Source organism: Somniosus microcephalus, chromosome 24 (genome assembly GCF_052327205.1).
Source record: "Somniosus microcephalus isolate GS21.2 chromosome 24, FLI_Smic_1.0, whole genome shotgun sequence".
Taxonomy (NCBI): domain Eukaryota; kingdom Metazoa; phylum Chordata; class Chondrichthyes; order Squaliformes; family Somniosidae; genus Somniosus; species Somniosus microcephalus.
Window position 1 is genome coordinate 61,797,232 of NC_141010.1, and position 14,343 is coordinate 61,811,574.

Here is a 14,343-nt window from a genome sequence, read left to right on the forward strand (position 1 = left end):
AAAAGCCCAACAAACGACTCACTCCCACAAACTGGGGAGGAGTAACTCCACATTTGTACAAACCTGGCCTCAACCTCGGCCTTAACACAAAAAATAAGCCCACGAACCAAACAACCATGGGCAAAAGAAAGATGGCCACCGCCATATAAAACGAACGCTGGCCACACCCTCTACTGAGTGGCCCACGAGGGCGAGACCTTGTCCAGCCTTTTGCCTCCCCTGCCCGGCCTGCTGCTCCTTCGCAAGCTCTGCCCAGTGGCTGCTGCGAGGCTGGGGCTAGGCGCCTGAGGCTCAGATGTCCTTCCGCCAGATGCCGCTGGGGGGCGGCCTACACGGCCTTTGGGCATCGAGGGGCCGGCTGCTGAGTGGTGCACCTGAGCCTGGCCAACATCAGCTCCAGCCGCTTGCCCTTGACGCCCCAGTGGGGGAGTGGCGGCGACGGATGGTGCAATGTGGGCAAGCTGGCGTCTGGGATGCGCTGGCTGGTGCTGTGGCACGCTGGCACTCGGCCGGGCCCGCACTGCAGGATCCGCAACAATCAGCCGAGGGGCGGCTCGCTGGGATGCTCCAGCGCGGCGGCTGCCTTGGCGATGCCTGCCTGAGACAGCGCGTGTGGCAGCAGTGAGTGCCCCTGTTGTCCTGGTGTGCGCCCGCATCACACCCGCCAGGGTCTTGACGGCATCAGTGAGCATGCGGCCACTCACGGCAGTTGATGCCCCGAACTCGCGCACACTGGTCGCCAGCGACTCGATGGCCTCAGGCATGCGCCCCACCATGCTCATGAGCTCCGTGTGGCGCCGGTCCGAATCCTCGGCCATCTTGTCCAGCTTCCGCGCCTCCTCCGAGGTGAAGGTGTCCGGACTGGAGTCGGGATGCTCCCGCTGGGGAGCAGGGGACCGAACTAGGGGAACCTTGCCACGTTGGTGGCGGCGAGTGTCCCGATCAACTGCACTCCCCTCTGATCCTTCCCCCCTTTGGGGGGAAGGCCACGGCCCATGCGCACGGCTCCTGGGTGGCTGGTCGCCACTGGTCCCAGAAGCTGCAATCCGCTGCGACAGTTGGTCCAGGCACTCGTCCAGTGAGGACGTGTCAATCATTTCGTCCTCTCCTGCAGGACCGGAGTGTTCCCCTGATGGTCCGGCTTGCTCTTGCTCCTCCTCCTCCTCCTCCTCCTGCTCGGAGGGGCTGTCACTGGCAGCTTCAGGGTCCTGTGCATTCCTGCTTTCAGCTGGTGACAACCAAGAGTAGCTTCAGAGTGAGGAGACGGCGTCAGCGAGGGAGTTAGGACTGGTGGCATTCAGCGCATTGGTGGGACAGTGACAAAGGAGGTAGCTCGGATGCGCAAGTGCGACGCGAGAGGGCCAAAAGGCGAGGTCCTTACCATTGCCGGGCAGTGGCGGGTCGGCTACTCCGCACACTGTGGGCACGATCAGCCGGGCTCCCATGAGCCCACACACGCGCTCCTCCAGGCGAGTGAGCTTCTGGTCCTGGCACGGGCCTGGCGATTATAGGCAGCTTTAGCCTGCAAGAGAAAGGACGGGCTGTAAGTACGGAGTGTAGCCCTGATGTAGTGTGCACTGCCTCCCATGGTGGAATAGCTTGGCCAGAGTGTAGCCCTGATGTAGTGTGCACTGCCTCCCATGGTGGAATAGCTTGGCCAGAGTGTAGCCCTGATGTACTGTGCACTGCCTCCCATGGTGGAATAGCTTGGCCAGAGTGTAGCCCTGATGTACTGTGCACTGCCTCCCATGGTGGAATAGCTTGGCCAGAGTGTAGCCCTGATGTACTGTGCACTGCCTCCCATGGTGGAATAGCTTGGCCAGAGTGTAGCCCTGATGTACTGTGCACTGCCTCCCATGGTGGAATAGCTTGGCCAGAGTGTAGCCCTGATGTACTGTGCACTGCCTCCCATGGTGGAATAGCTTGGCCAGAGTGTAGAGTGCAGAATGGGCAATTGATGCTCATGACTGTCCCAAAGCTGCTGGCTGAGGGCTGGCCATTAGGACTTTCAGCTCCCTTTGCCCATCATGTCAGGTGTACATGCAAGAATGAGGAGGAGACTGGAAAGGGTACTCACCCTGACAATCCTGGTCAGGTCGTTGCATTCTTTACGACATTGTTTGTGGGTCCTGAGGGCATCACCGCTGAACGTCACCCTGTTGGCGATCTGCTTCCAGGCTCTGGTGTAATCTTGGTGGTTCGGATTCCTCCCAGTCTCTGGGAACAAGATCTTGCGCCTCACCTCCAGAGCTGTCACCATTATTTCCAGATCACCCTCTGAGAAGCGCAGGGCATGCTCACGGGCCTTCTCTGGCGTTGCCATGACTCCCTGGGGCTGAGCAGCAGTGTTGAGGCCTATTTGCAAAGCTGCAGTGTGCAGGGCGTGGCAGCAGACCAATTCATCCCTTCCCCCTTTAAGAGCTGGTCGGCGCCACGGGGTCTGCTGTCAATCAAAAAATGACCGCACCCGCGCTGCGCCCCGCCTCGGCGCTATCCCTCTGCACCGCCGGCTTAGCGCCTAAAGATAGTAGTGGAACGCCTCTTTTAGCGCTCCACCAACCTCTTAGGGCGAAGCCACTGAATTTCCGGCAAGGGGGCGCAACTTTGGGGCGGGCGCTAACTTTGGGCGGGCGCTAACGTTAGCGCCCCAAAACTGGCTATACTGAAATTCTAGGCCGAAGTCTCTGTCTCAGTTCCTCACTTTGCTGTTCTTTTGCACAGCAGGGTAGCGTGGTATGCAACTTGCGACCCATTAGTAGTTCAGCAGGTGAAGAACCACAGTCTAAAGGTGAGGCTCGGTAGCTCAGCAGGGCGAGATAAGGATCAGACTTGCTTTCTGTCGCTTTCTTCAGTAGCTGCTTGAGAACTTGAACACCTTTCTCTGCCTTACCATTCGACTGAGCATACAAAGGACTGGATGTGATGTGCTGAAAGTCATAATATGCTGCAAATTGTTGCCACTCCTTACAGTTGAAGCACGGACCATTGTCGCTAACGACAATCCTGGGAATTCCATGTCTGGCGAAGATGGATTTCACATGCATCATGACACTGCTTGCTGTGGTGCTTGAGAGCAGCGCCATCTCAGGATAGTTAGAATAGTAGTCAATCACTATTAGATAGTCTTTACCATTTAAATGAAAAAGGTCCATACCAACCTTTTGCCATGGTGCTGTTGGTATGTCAGCTACTATCATTGGTTCCTTTGCTTGTTTGTTTTGGTGTTTTTGACATGTCTCACATTTGCCTATCATGTTCTCAATGTCCTTATTTATGCCAGGCCAATAAACAGTGTCTCTTGCCCTCCTTTTGCATTTTTCAATTCCGAGGTGTCCCTCATGAATCCTTTTGAGCATGTCTTGACGTAGAGCCTGTGGAATGCCTATTCTGTTCTGTTTTAGTAATAGTCCACTTGCAACACTCAATTTTGACCTTATGTGAAAATATTTTGGACAGGAACCTTTTGGCCAACCATGATGAATGTTCTCTATTACTGTTTGTAATACTGTATCTTTTACTGTTTCTTCTGCTATTTGCTTTGATTTTGTGTCTGACATGGGCAGCGCAGCAGTGACCATACTCACATGAACATCCACGTCTTCTTCAGTAGAGCTCACATGACTCATTGTGGGTGCTCGGGATAGTGCATCTGCTAACACTATGTATTTGCCTGGTGTGTAGATCAGTTCAAAGTCATATCTTTGCAGCTTCATCATGAGTCATTGAATCCTTGGAGACATCTCATTCAGGTTTTTTTTAATGATGGCAACCAGAGGGCTGTGGTCTGTCTCAACTGTGAAGGTGGGAAGTCCATATATGTAGCCATGAAACTTTTCTAGTCCAACTACCAAGCCTAGACATTCCTTTTCAATCTGGGCGTATCGACACTCAGAATCAGTCATAGACCTGGAGGCATAGGCAACAGGCTTCCAATCTTCACCCTCTGCTTGTAGCAAGATCGCACCTAGGCCATCTTTTGATGCATCCGTTGACACTTTGATTCTTTTGGTTGGGTCAAAGAAGGTGAGTACAGGTGTGGTTGTCAGCACTGTTTTGAGGTTTATCCACTCTTGTTCATGTCTTTCTGTCCATGCAAACTCATTTGTTTTATGTAGCAGGTCTCGCAGACAGGCTGTCTTGGCTGACAAGTTAGGAATTAACTTTCCAATGAAGTTTATCATCCCCATGATGCGTAGCACTCCTTTTTTGTCAGTGGGTCGGGGCATTTTGAGTATGGCGTTTACTTTTTCCATATCTGGCTCTATTCCTTTACCAGATAGATTATCTCCTAGGAAAGTGACTTCCTGGACGCCAAACTGACACTTGGCTTTGTTGAGCTTCAGTCCATTCTGGTGTATGCACTGTAGCACTTTAGTCAGTTTCTCATTGTGTTCTTTCAGTGTGGAGCCCCAGATGATGATGTCATCAACATAGACCCGAACTCCTTCCAGACCTTCAATTATGTGTTCCATTGCTCTATGAAAGATTTCAGATGCAGATATTATCCCGAAAGGCATTCTGAGGAAACAACACCTGCCAAATGGTGTGTTGAAGGTACAGTATTTGGTGCTCTCTTCATCCAGTTTTAGTTGCCAAAATCCTTGTGAGGCATCGAGCTTTGTAAAGTATCTGGCACCTGACATTTCACTGGTGATTTCTTCTCGCTTGGGAATCTGGTGCTGTTCACGTTTTATGTTTGCATTTAAGTCCTTTAGATCCATGCATATTCTTAGATCATTGTTCTTTTTCTTTACACATACCATGGAGTTAACCCAATCTGTTGGCTCTTTGACTTTCCTGATGACTCCTAGTGTGGTCATTCTGTCCAGTTCATTTTTGAGCCGGTCACGCAGGGGTGCTGGAACTCTTCGTGGAGCATGTACCACTGGTTGAGCATCCTCCTTTAGCTGGATCTTGTAAGTGAATGGTAGAACTCCAAATCCTTTGAACACATCCTGGAAATTATTCACTACAGAATCCATCGAGTCATCTGGTCTGCTTATGGCACAGTTTATACGGTAGACTCTCTTGACCAGTTCTAAGTCCTCACAAGCTTTGTCACCCAGTAGTGAATCAAGTCTTTCAGCCACAACAAAAAACATGAGATGATGCACTTTGTCTTTGACTGTCACTTTAAGTCTGCATACACCTAAGCTATCTATTTTCTGTCCATTATAGTCCTTCAGTATTACTGACTTTTTCTGTATTTTGGGCTTTTCTTTCATATTGTTAATGTCACTCATACTGATTGGGCCAGAAATTCCAGGCCAGAAGCATGAGTACGGTCGGCTTACTCACGCTTCTGGCCGTTGGAAATGCCGGCGTTCAGCATGAACAGCGCATGCGGGAAACGCCGGCATTTCCAGACCTCGAGCGCGTGCGACTGCACAGGCAGCGCTTGCGCAGTGAACTTCGCGGATTTCATTCATGAAATCCGTGAGGTTAAGTCCTTAGAAGTTACACTTGAAAAAAGCAAGTGTAAAGTTGTTCATTGGCTGCGGAGGAAGATATATTTTATCGTGGAGCTTTTGAAATGCAATATTTTTGTTTGGGAAAGGGAGGGAAGTTATTTTAAGAAATTTTAAGTAAGTTTAAAAGTTTAAATTTTTTTTTTTAAAAAGGGTTTTCAGAACGGTAGGTAGAAGGAGCAATTGTGGCTGTGTGAATGGAATGTGAGAATGAGTTATGTATGTATGTCCACATATATTCCTTTACGTATATGTATGTATGTTTTATATTCCTTTACTAATGTGTATGAATGTATGTTTTTAATTATGATTTTCCAATAAGTTACTTTCTCTGAAAGTCATAATTAAATAATACATTCATACACATAAGTAAAGGAATATATACATAACACGCAAAGGAATATATACAGACATACATACTTTCAGAAGCTCCACGATAAGAAATATCTTCCTACGCAGCCTCTGTAGCAACTGTACCCATGCTTTTTTCATGTGTAAGTTGTAATGACTGGACCTCACTGAAAGCATTAATGAAAGCGGCGAATTATACTGCGCACGCGCTGCCTGTGCAGTCGCACGCGTTCTGCCTCTGAACCCCTTCGTTCAGAGGACAGGAAATGCCGGTTTTCCCCACATGCACTGTGCATGCTGAAAACCGGCATTTCATCCGGCCAGATGCGTAAGTACCCCGACCGTACTAGCGCATTTGGAAGGGAATTATTGGGCCAACATTTTACATGTCAATAAAATAAAAAATTTAACAATTGCACGACTTGCCCCCTCGCATCTGCGACTGAGGGTCCAAGGAGGTGCATTGCGCAAGAGGTCATCATCGTACGTATCCTCACACTGTTCCCTTTGGGGAACTATATGAAGTGGTGGAAGGATTTATGGCCGTGATTAACGCTCATTCCGTGACCGTAACCATCTTTGAACCAGCCATTAGGGTGGTTAGTCCTATGGCGGGAGGGTTTTACGGGCTCCCACAACCCATCTGAGGGGGGGGGGCTACCAACACCCACGGACGCAAGTATCCCGCTGGATGTCCACCCAGAATTTAAAGTTGGAGCTCCGACTCCACTTGCCGGGACTGTCTGGAGTGGGGTTCAAAACCCTACTCCTTCTGGCCCAGCGGCGGGGATGCTTACAGCTACACAAAAGGCCCACTCCGCACAAAAGGTGACACCCATACGTTTCCTGTGCCTTTTCCCTCCCCGTGACTGGAGCCCTATGCTGCCATTTCACGTTGCTAATCGGATTGGGCCTTTGTCATAGCGGTAGGATCCCCGCCGCTGGGCCAGATCAGGGTAGGGTTTCGAACCCCGCTCCAGACAATCCCGGCAAGTGGAGTCGGAGCTCCGGCTCTAAATTCTGGGTTGACATCCAGTGGGATATTTGCGTCCGTGGGTGTGGGTGGCCCCCCCTCCTTGTATAGCTTGTGGGAGCCCGTAAAACCCTCCCGCCATAGGACTAACCGCCCTAATGGCTGGTTCAAAGATGGTTACGGTCACGGAATGAGCGTTAATCACGGCCATAAATCCTTCCACCACTTCATACAGTTCCCCAAAGGGAACAGTGTGAAGACACGTATGACGACGACATTGCTAAATAAATAAATGGAATTAAAAAAATTCTTTTAGGGCTTTTAAAAGTCTATAAAATGCTTTAATTCTCTTTAAAACTACTTCAGATTACTCAAAATAATGTAAACATTTAAAAAAGTTTATAAAAGTTACCAAAATCTTCAAAAAACTTCCAAAAACCTATTTAAACTGCTGCTTTGCATGTAAAAAAGCAAAGCAGCTTGACAGAAACATTGGGGGCGTGTCCAGTGAAACTGAGACCTCAAGGGGCGTGTCTCACTTACACTGCACGCTCCTGGCTCCGCGCTGGCTGCACTCCTGGGCGGCGTGACGTCATACGCTGCCCGGGATTCTTCTTTCAGTTTCTGCAAGTGCAGGCGTCCCTGGAGCTGATCGGCAGGAGCGCGGGGTAAGTGCAAATATGGTGCTTGCACGCGCTGCAAGCCCCGTTCTGGAATTTCTGGCCCATTAAGTTTGCTTTTGCCCCAGTGTCTAGTTTCAAGGTAACTAATGCTCCATTTACCTGCAGTGGGATCATCCATTTGTCCTCTTTTACTGCATTAACTTTATGTTCAGCATTGTCCATTTCTGAGGGCTGCACATTTTCTGTATCCTTTTTGATATTGTCACATGACACCATTCCTACAAAAAATGTCTCACTTAAATCAGTGTCCTCAATTACATTAACTCGTTGCCCTTTCTTAGTTTTTACTTTTGAAAAGCATTGTTTGGCAAAGTGATTCTTTCCATTACACTTTGTGCACATTTTTCCAAACACTGGGCATTGTCTTAACTGGTGTTTGTAACCACAGCGTTTACAATTAAAAATGTCATCCTCCGATTGCGTTTCATTTCTGTTCTGCCCACATTTCTTCCCCTTGTAGGACGCAGCACCGATAGCAGCATTATCACTCATTATAATCGCATCATTATTGATTTCACTGAAAGTCTTCGCGTGCTTTCGAGCTAGCTCGCTGGCTTGGCATATTTTCACAGCATTTTCCAAATTTAGTTCGGTTTCTCTCAACAGACGTTCCCTGACTTTTTTATCATGAATACCAAACACAATCTGGTCATGAATCATGGATGCTTTGAGCTCAGAGAAATTACATGTCTGTGCTTTCAGTTTCAGATCAGTTATAAAGCTATCAAAAGTCTAATTTTGCTGCTGTGTCCGAGAACGGAAGATGTATCTTTCATAGGTCTCATTCTTTTTGGGAGAGCAATGTGCATCAAATTTTTTTAGCACATCTTCTAATTTTTCTCTGTTCTCCTCTGGATTAAATACAAATGTATTAAATACCTCTATCACCTGTGGGCCTGCAACCGTAAGCAGCAACGCTATCTTCCTTGCATCTGGCTTCGTACCGAATCCGATGGCTGCAATGTAGAGTTCGAATTGTTGTTTAAAAGTCTGCCAATTGTAGTCGATATTTCCTGTGAGTTTCAAATGCTCTGGTGGCTTCAAATTCTCCATGTCGCTTTTCACAATTTTCAGCAGATCTTCACCAATCCTGGTACCATCTTATGTTCATTAATAAATAAACATTCTTATTATGAACACAGCTAGCTTTTGCTAGACACTTTATTGAGCACATGTGGACTAGGTACAGTATCTGTAGAGGCATCCATCTTGACTGCTGCCTTGTGGGTAGCCTAGTGCCTCATGGGTAATGTAGTCTTAATATACATACAGCTGGGTAGTGTAGTCTTATATACATACAGCTATATACAGCTCTACGGCTCCACCTAGTGTCCACTATAGAATGACATGTTATTGATCATTACACCATGCATCTGCCCAGTCCACCAACCTGTCCAAGCACTCCCTCAGTACAGCACTGGCGTGTCTGCCTAGATTTTGTGCCCAAGTGTCTGGAGTGGGAATGAAGCACAGCTGACATTGACCGAGTGTGCTTCTAAAGCATGAGTTGTCAAGGGGAGCTGGAATTTGAGGCAGGACTCAATTTCACCAGGTTGCCATCTATCTTTTACCACAATTATAAATTCCACCCAGGGGAAGAGTGGTGCCTCTTACATCTGCCCTCACTCCTGTGCTGCTGTCAGACAGGAGGCAGGACTGGAAGATGATGTCACCTGTGAGTACTGCTTCCTTTGGTCCCCGCTTGTACAATGCCAGGGACTGCCTCCGGCATCCTCTTCCTCCCTAAGTCATGTAGGATAGAGTTTACCTGTAGGATTTAGTAAACATTGTTAAGATTTTGTAACCATTATTAAATAACTATAATATTTGAAATTGTATGTTAAAAACCTAAAATGCCTGTATAAAATGGCAAATGGCTGAGACCAAAGCATGATGGTAAAATTAAGCCAACATTATGTTAACTGCGAGAATAGTGCTGAGCTAGTGCAGATATTCTGTTATATTAAAAACAAGAAGCCAGTGAAGGACAAAACATTAATTAAGTCTCAAAGTAAGATAAAGGGTTTTCAATACCTAACTTCCCTTATCGCTGAAGTTTCAGACCAGTCTAGGTGATGGGCTATTGGAAAGGCAAAAGATGTAAAAGTTCTCATACTCAAAACTCACAACAGAAAAGGAGAGGGAATCATAGACCGTACTTGTGAAGGTCAGAATGGTGAGATAGCCCAAGCAGCTGCAAGTTGCTATGTATTTTGACAGGAAAAATGTATAAAAGAACAGCTATTGAACACTGAAAGCAGCGCAAAACCAGAGGATGAGAAGCTTCAGTCAACAGAACACAGCAAGAGTTAAAGAGACCGCACCACAGTCACTCGGAAGGAACGCCGGGGTTCGATGAACAGACTGTGACGATCTCCTTGTTAAGTATTACTTCTTGTTACTGGATGTTTAATCACAGAATCACAGAATCTACAGTGCAGATAGAGGCCATTTCGGCCCATCGAGCCTGCACCGACACATATCCCACCCTATCCCCGTAACCCCACGTATTTAATCCCCTAACACTAAGGGTCAATTTATCATAGCCAAATCAACCTAACCTGCACATCTTTGGACTGTGGGAGGAAACCGGAGCACCTGGAGGAAACCCACGCAGACACAGGGAGAATGTGCAAACTCCACACAGTCGCCCGAGGCCAGATTTGAACCCGGGTCCCTGGCGCTGTGAGGCAACAGTGCTAACCACTATGCCACCGTGCCCCCCTGTTTTACTGATACACAATATACCTGGACCCAGAGTGGTTTGTGTAGTCACGGACTGTTACAATATACCTGGACCCAGAGTGGTTTGTGTAGTCACGGACTGTTTTACTGATACACAATATACCTGGACCCAGCGTGGTTTGTGTAGTCACAGACTGTTTTACTGATACACAATATACCTGGAGCCAGAGTGGTTTGTGTAGTCACGGACAAATTATTATAAAGAGTTTTTAAAAGCTACAGTCACTCTGCCTGTGACTGTTAGATCAACTGAGTAAATTAATCCAAATTATATAGGTTCGGATGCAAGAGATAAATCAACTTGTTGGTTTTATTAATAGCGACAGAAAGTACAAGCAAGTTATCCATACACTTACCATTAGGTTATCCATTGGGTCTGCTAACTATTAACCAATCCAGGCGGGTTCTCCGCACGGAATACCAAAGAATTGCCAAAAGTGAGCCTATTTGATCCTAGGTGGATAATGTCAGATGACTTGCTCTAAACCTATCAATCCTGATATTATTGTCGTGTGATCTTTATGTGTCATACACACATTCTATTCTCAGTGAACAGTGTATCTTTGGAAATACCACATAATTAACAGAGCAAGGCCATGAGAAATCCACTAGTATTTTATATAAATGTTAAAACTGGTCACATTTCCTGTCCTATTTGACCCTGAGCTGAGTTTTTGACCCCATATCCTCTTTATCACAAAGACCGCCTACTTCCATCTCCTCAACATCTCCCATCTCCATCCCTGCCTCAGCCCAGTTGCTACTGAAACCGCCATTTATATGTCTTTCTCACTTCCAGACTTGACTATTCCAATGCTCTACTGGCCAACCTTCTTAAAGCTTTAGCGGCGGCGGTAACCGTTAGCGCCCCATGGCGCTGCGCCGCTGTCGGTGACGTCATCGCCATGCGCAGTGCCCCACTCATGCCCTGGCTGCGATCTTTGGTACTATGTCCGACAGGGTCAGGGGGGCCTACCTACGGCTGGGGCAGCGCTATTTAAAGGGAAGGTGCTGGGCGGCCATTTTTGTTGCTGGTTGCCTGCCAGCACATGCCTGCTTTGCTATCCCCGGCCTCCTGAACCGCCCGCCCCCCCCCACCCCCGCAGAGTGCCAGCTGCGCTCCGTGAGCTCGGCACTTCTCCTGAGTGCGGGCTCTTTTGCCGGCACTCCGATCCCTGGTGGCCCAGCTGGGCCCCGGGTCGTGCTGTGCTAGGCCCCTCCCCTTTAAGAAGGGAAGGAAGGCCTGCAGTACCGCGGCATGTAGCGCCGCAATATTCCCTTGCAGCACCCCAAGAGGGAGGCGGGGCACTTCCAGTAGCGCCCCGCCTCCCTTTTGGGCGCTACCAGTGAATTGGGCATGGGGTGCTAGGTTTTTTGGGGTGCTTAAGTGCCCCAAAGGGACCTGTAATGATCAATAACATGTCATTCTGGAGTGGTACACTAGATGGAGCCGTAGAGCTGTATAGAGCTGTATATTTAGTTGTATGTGTTTAAGACTGCACTACCCATGATGCACTAGGCTACCCAGAAGGCAGTAGTCAAGATGGAAGCCTGCACACAGAAGCACACATGCTGAATCTCTACAGATGCTGTATCTAGAGAACATGTACTGAATAAATGTCTAGCTAGAAGCTAGCTGTTCATAATAAGAATGTCTAGTTATTAATGAACATAACATGGTACCAGGATTGGTGAAGATCTGCTCAAAATTGTGAAACGCGACATGGAGAATTTAAAGCCACTGGAGTTTTTGAATCTCATGGAAAATGTCGACTACAATTGGCGGACTTTCAAACATACACTGTTAGAACTGAGGAAGGACAGATTCTCAGGAGGAACCGCCGTTCCCTCCTGAAAACACAAGAAACTATCCAAGAGCAGATTGATGACAATGCCGCAACTGAATCTTGTCATTCACCACCAGAACAATCTCATGAAAACACATCAGACTTACCCGTGCTGAGAAGACCCACACGTGTAGTAAAAAAGCCTGATAGACTTAATCTTTGAGTACAAAGAAAAACTATATTGAAAATGTATTGACTGTTGTGAAAATGTTTATGTTTATAGAGCACTAACAAAAGTGTTACTGATATCATCTTTATCGTTTTTCTTGAAAGTTGATTGATATTGATTTTGTTAACCTCAAAGAAAGGGGGATGTAATGATCAATAACATGTCACCCTGGAGTGGTACACTAGATGGAGCTGTAGAGCTGTATAGCGCTGTATATTTAGTTGTATGTGTTTAAGACTACACTACCCATGATGCACTAGGCTACCCAGAAGGCAGTAGTCAAGATGGAAGCCTGCACACAGAAGCACACATGCTGAATCTCTACAGATGCTGTACCTAGAGAACGTGTACTGAATAAATGTCTAGCTAGAAGCTAGCTGTTCATAATAAGAATGTCTAGTTATTAATGAACATAACAGGACCGTGACCCAATTTTTCTCCCATTATTTCTTATGGATTTGTTTAAAGCATCACATATTGCATCTGCATTGCACTCACTGAGTTCATTCATATCTAAGAAAGTTACAATAACTTGCTTTTTAATATCAGAATAGTATCTAATTATGATACCTGACAATTTTGTGATGGAAATGTCATTACTCTCATCAATTATCAAGCTGAAGTTTCTATTTCCTAAATCAGCTTTTAAATCTTCCATAAAATGTGGCGCTATGACATTGCAAATTATTGCACTACATTTTGATCTTCGCAGTTTAAGGTCCCTACATCCCTTGCTATCAGCAAAGCAAGCTTTACAAAGATCAGTCAAATGATCTACTCTTAATGCACAGTGTTCTGCTATAAAGGGTGCTACACTTCCTTCTGCCTTTTTTGAATCATCGCTGAGTTTTTTGAACACTTTGTCAGTGAGAACTGAATGGCTCTTCTGCTTTCCTGTGTTTGGTTGTTTTGCGATGTTTTTCAATATCACTTAACTTGGTTGCCAATGTGCACTTACAATACTTGCAAAAACATTTCATGTCATCTCCAGCCACATTGCAAAGCCAGTTCTTATATCTAGTGGCAAAAACAGGAAGGCAGTTTATTATCTGAATGGCAATAGATTGGGAGAAGGGGAAGTGCAACGAGACCTGGGTGTCCTTGTGCACCAGTCGCTGAAGGTAAGCATGCAGGTGCAGCAGGTGGTTAAGAAGGCAAATGGTATGTTGGCCTTCATAGCGAGAGGGTTTGAGTACAGGAACAAGGATGTCTTGCTGCAGTTGTACAGGGCCTTGGTGAGACCACACCTTGAGTATTGTGTGCAGTTTTGGTCGCCTTATCTGAGGAAGGACGTTCTTGCCATGGAGGGAGTGCAGCGAAGATTCACCAGACTGATATCTGGGATGGCAGGAATGACGTATGAGGAGAGATTCGGTCGATTGGGCTTGTACTCACTGGAGTTTAGAAGAATGAGAGGGGATCTTATTGAAACTTATAAAATTCTAACAGGACTAGACAGACTAGATGCAGGAAGGATGTTCCCGATGGCCGGGGAGTCCAGAACCAGGGGTCACAGTCTAAGGATAAGGGGTAAGCCATTTAGGACTGAGATGAGGAGGAATTACTTCACCCAGAGAGTGGTGAACCTGTGGAATTCTCTACCACAGAAGGCAGCTGAGGCCAATTCATTAAATATATTCAAGAAGGAGTTAGATATATTTCTTAAGGCTAAAGGGATCAAGGGATATGGGGAGAAGGCAGGGACAAGGTACTGAATTTGGATGATCAGCCATGATCTCATTGAATGGTAGAGCAGGCTCGAGGGGCCGAATGGCCTACTCCTGCTACTATCTTCTATGTTTCTATGTTTCTATGTTAGTCATTGAGCCACTCCACACGAAAGCGCTAAGTATATTTCTCTATAAGCTAATTTTCATTAAGGATAAATAAATTAATTTGTAATAGCCACAGGACCAAATTAGCTGATTGAGGAGCGAGGGCGTCGCATCATTGGCCGATTCGGGACTGTGATATCCTGAGGGGCAGGGCTTGACACGTAAGATACACACATGCAAACTTTAAACAGTTGGAGTAAATTAGTGCAATACGCTTTATTCAGTACTAGCTGGAGTGCCCGACGGTGCCGAGGCTTTTTCGAGGGCATGTT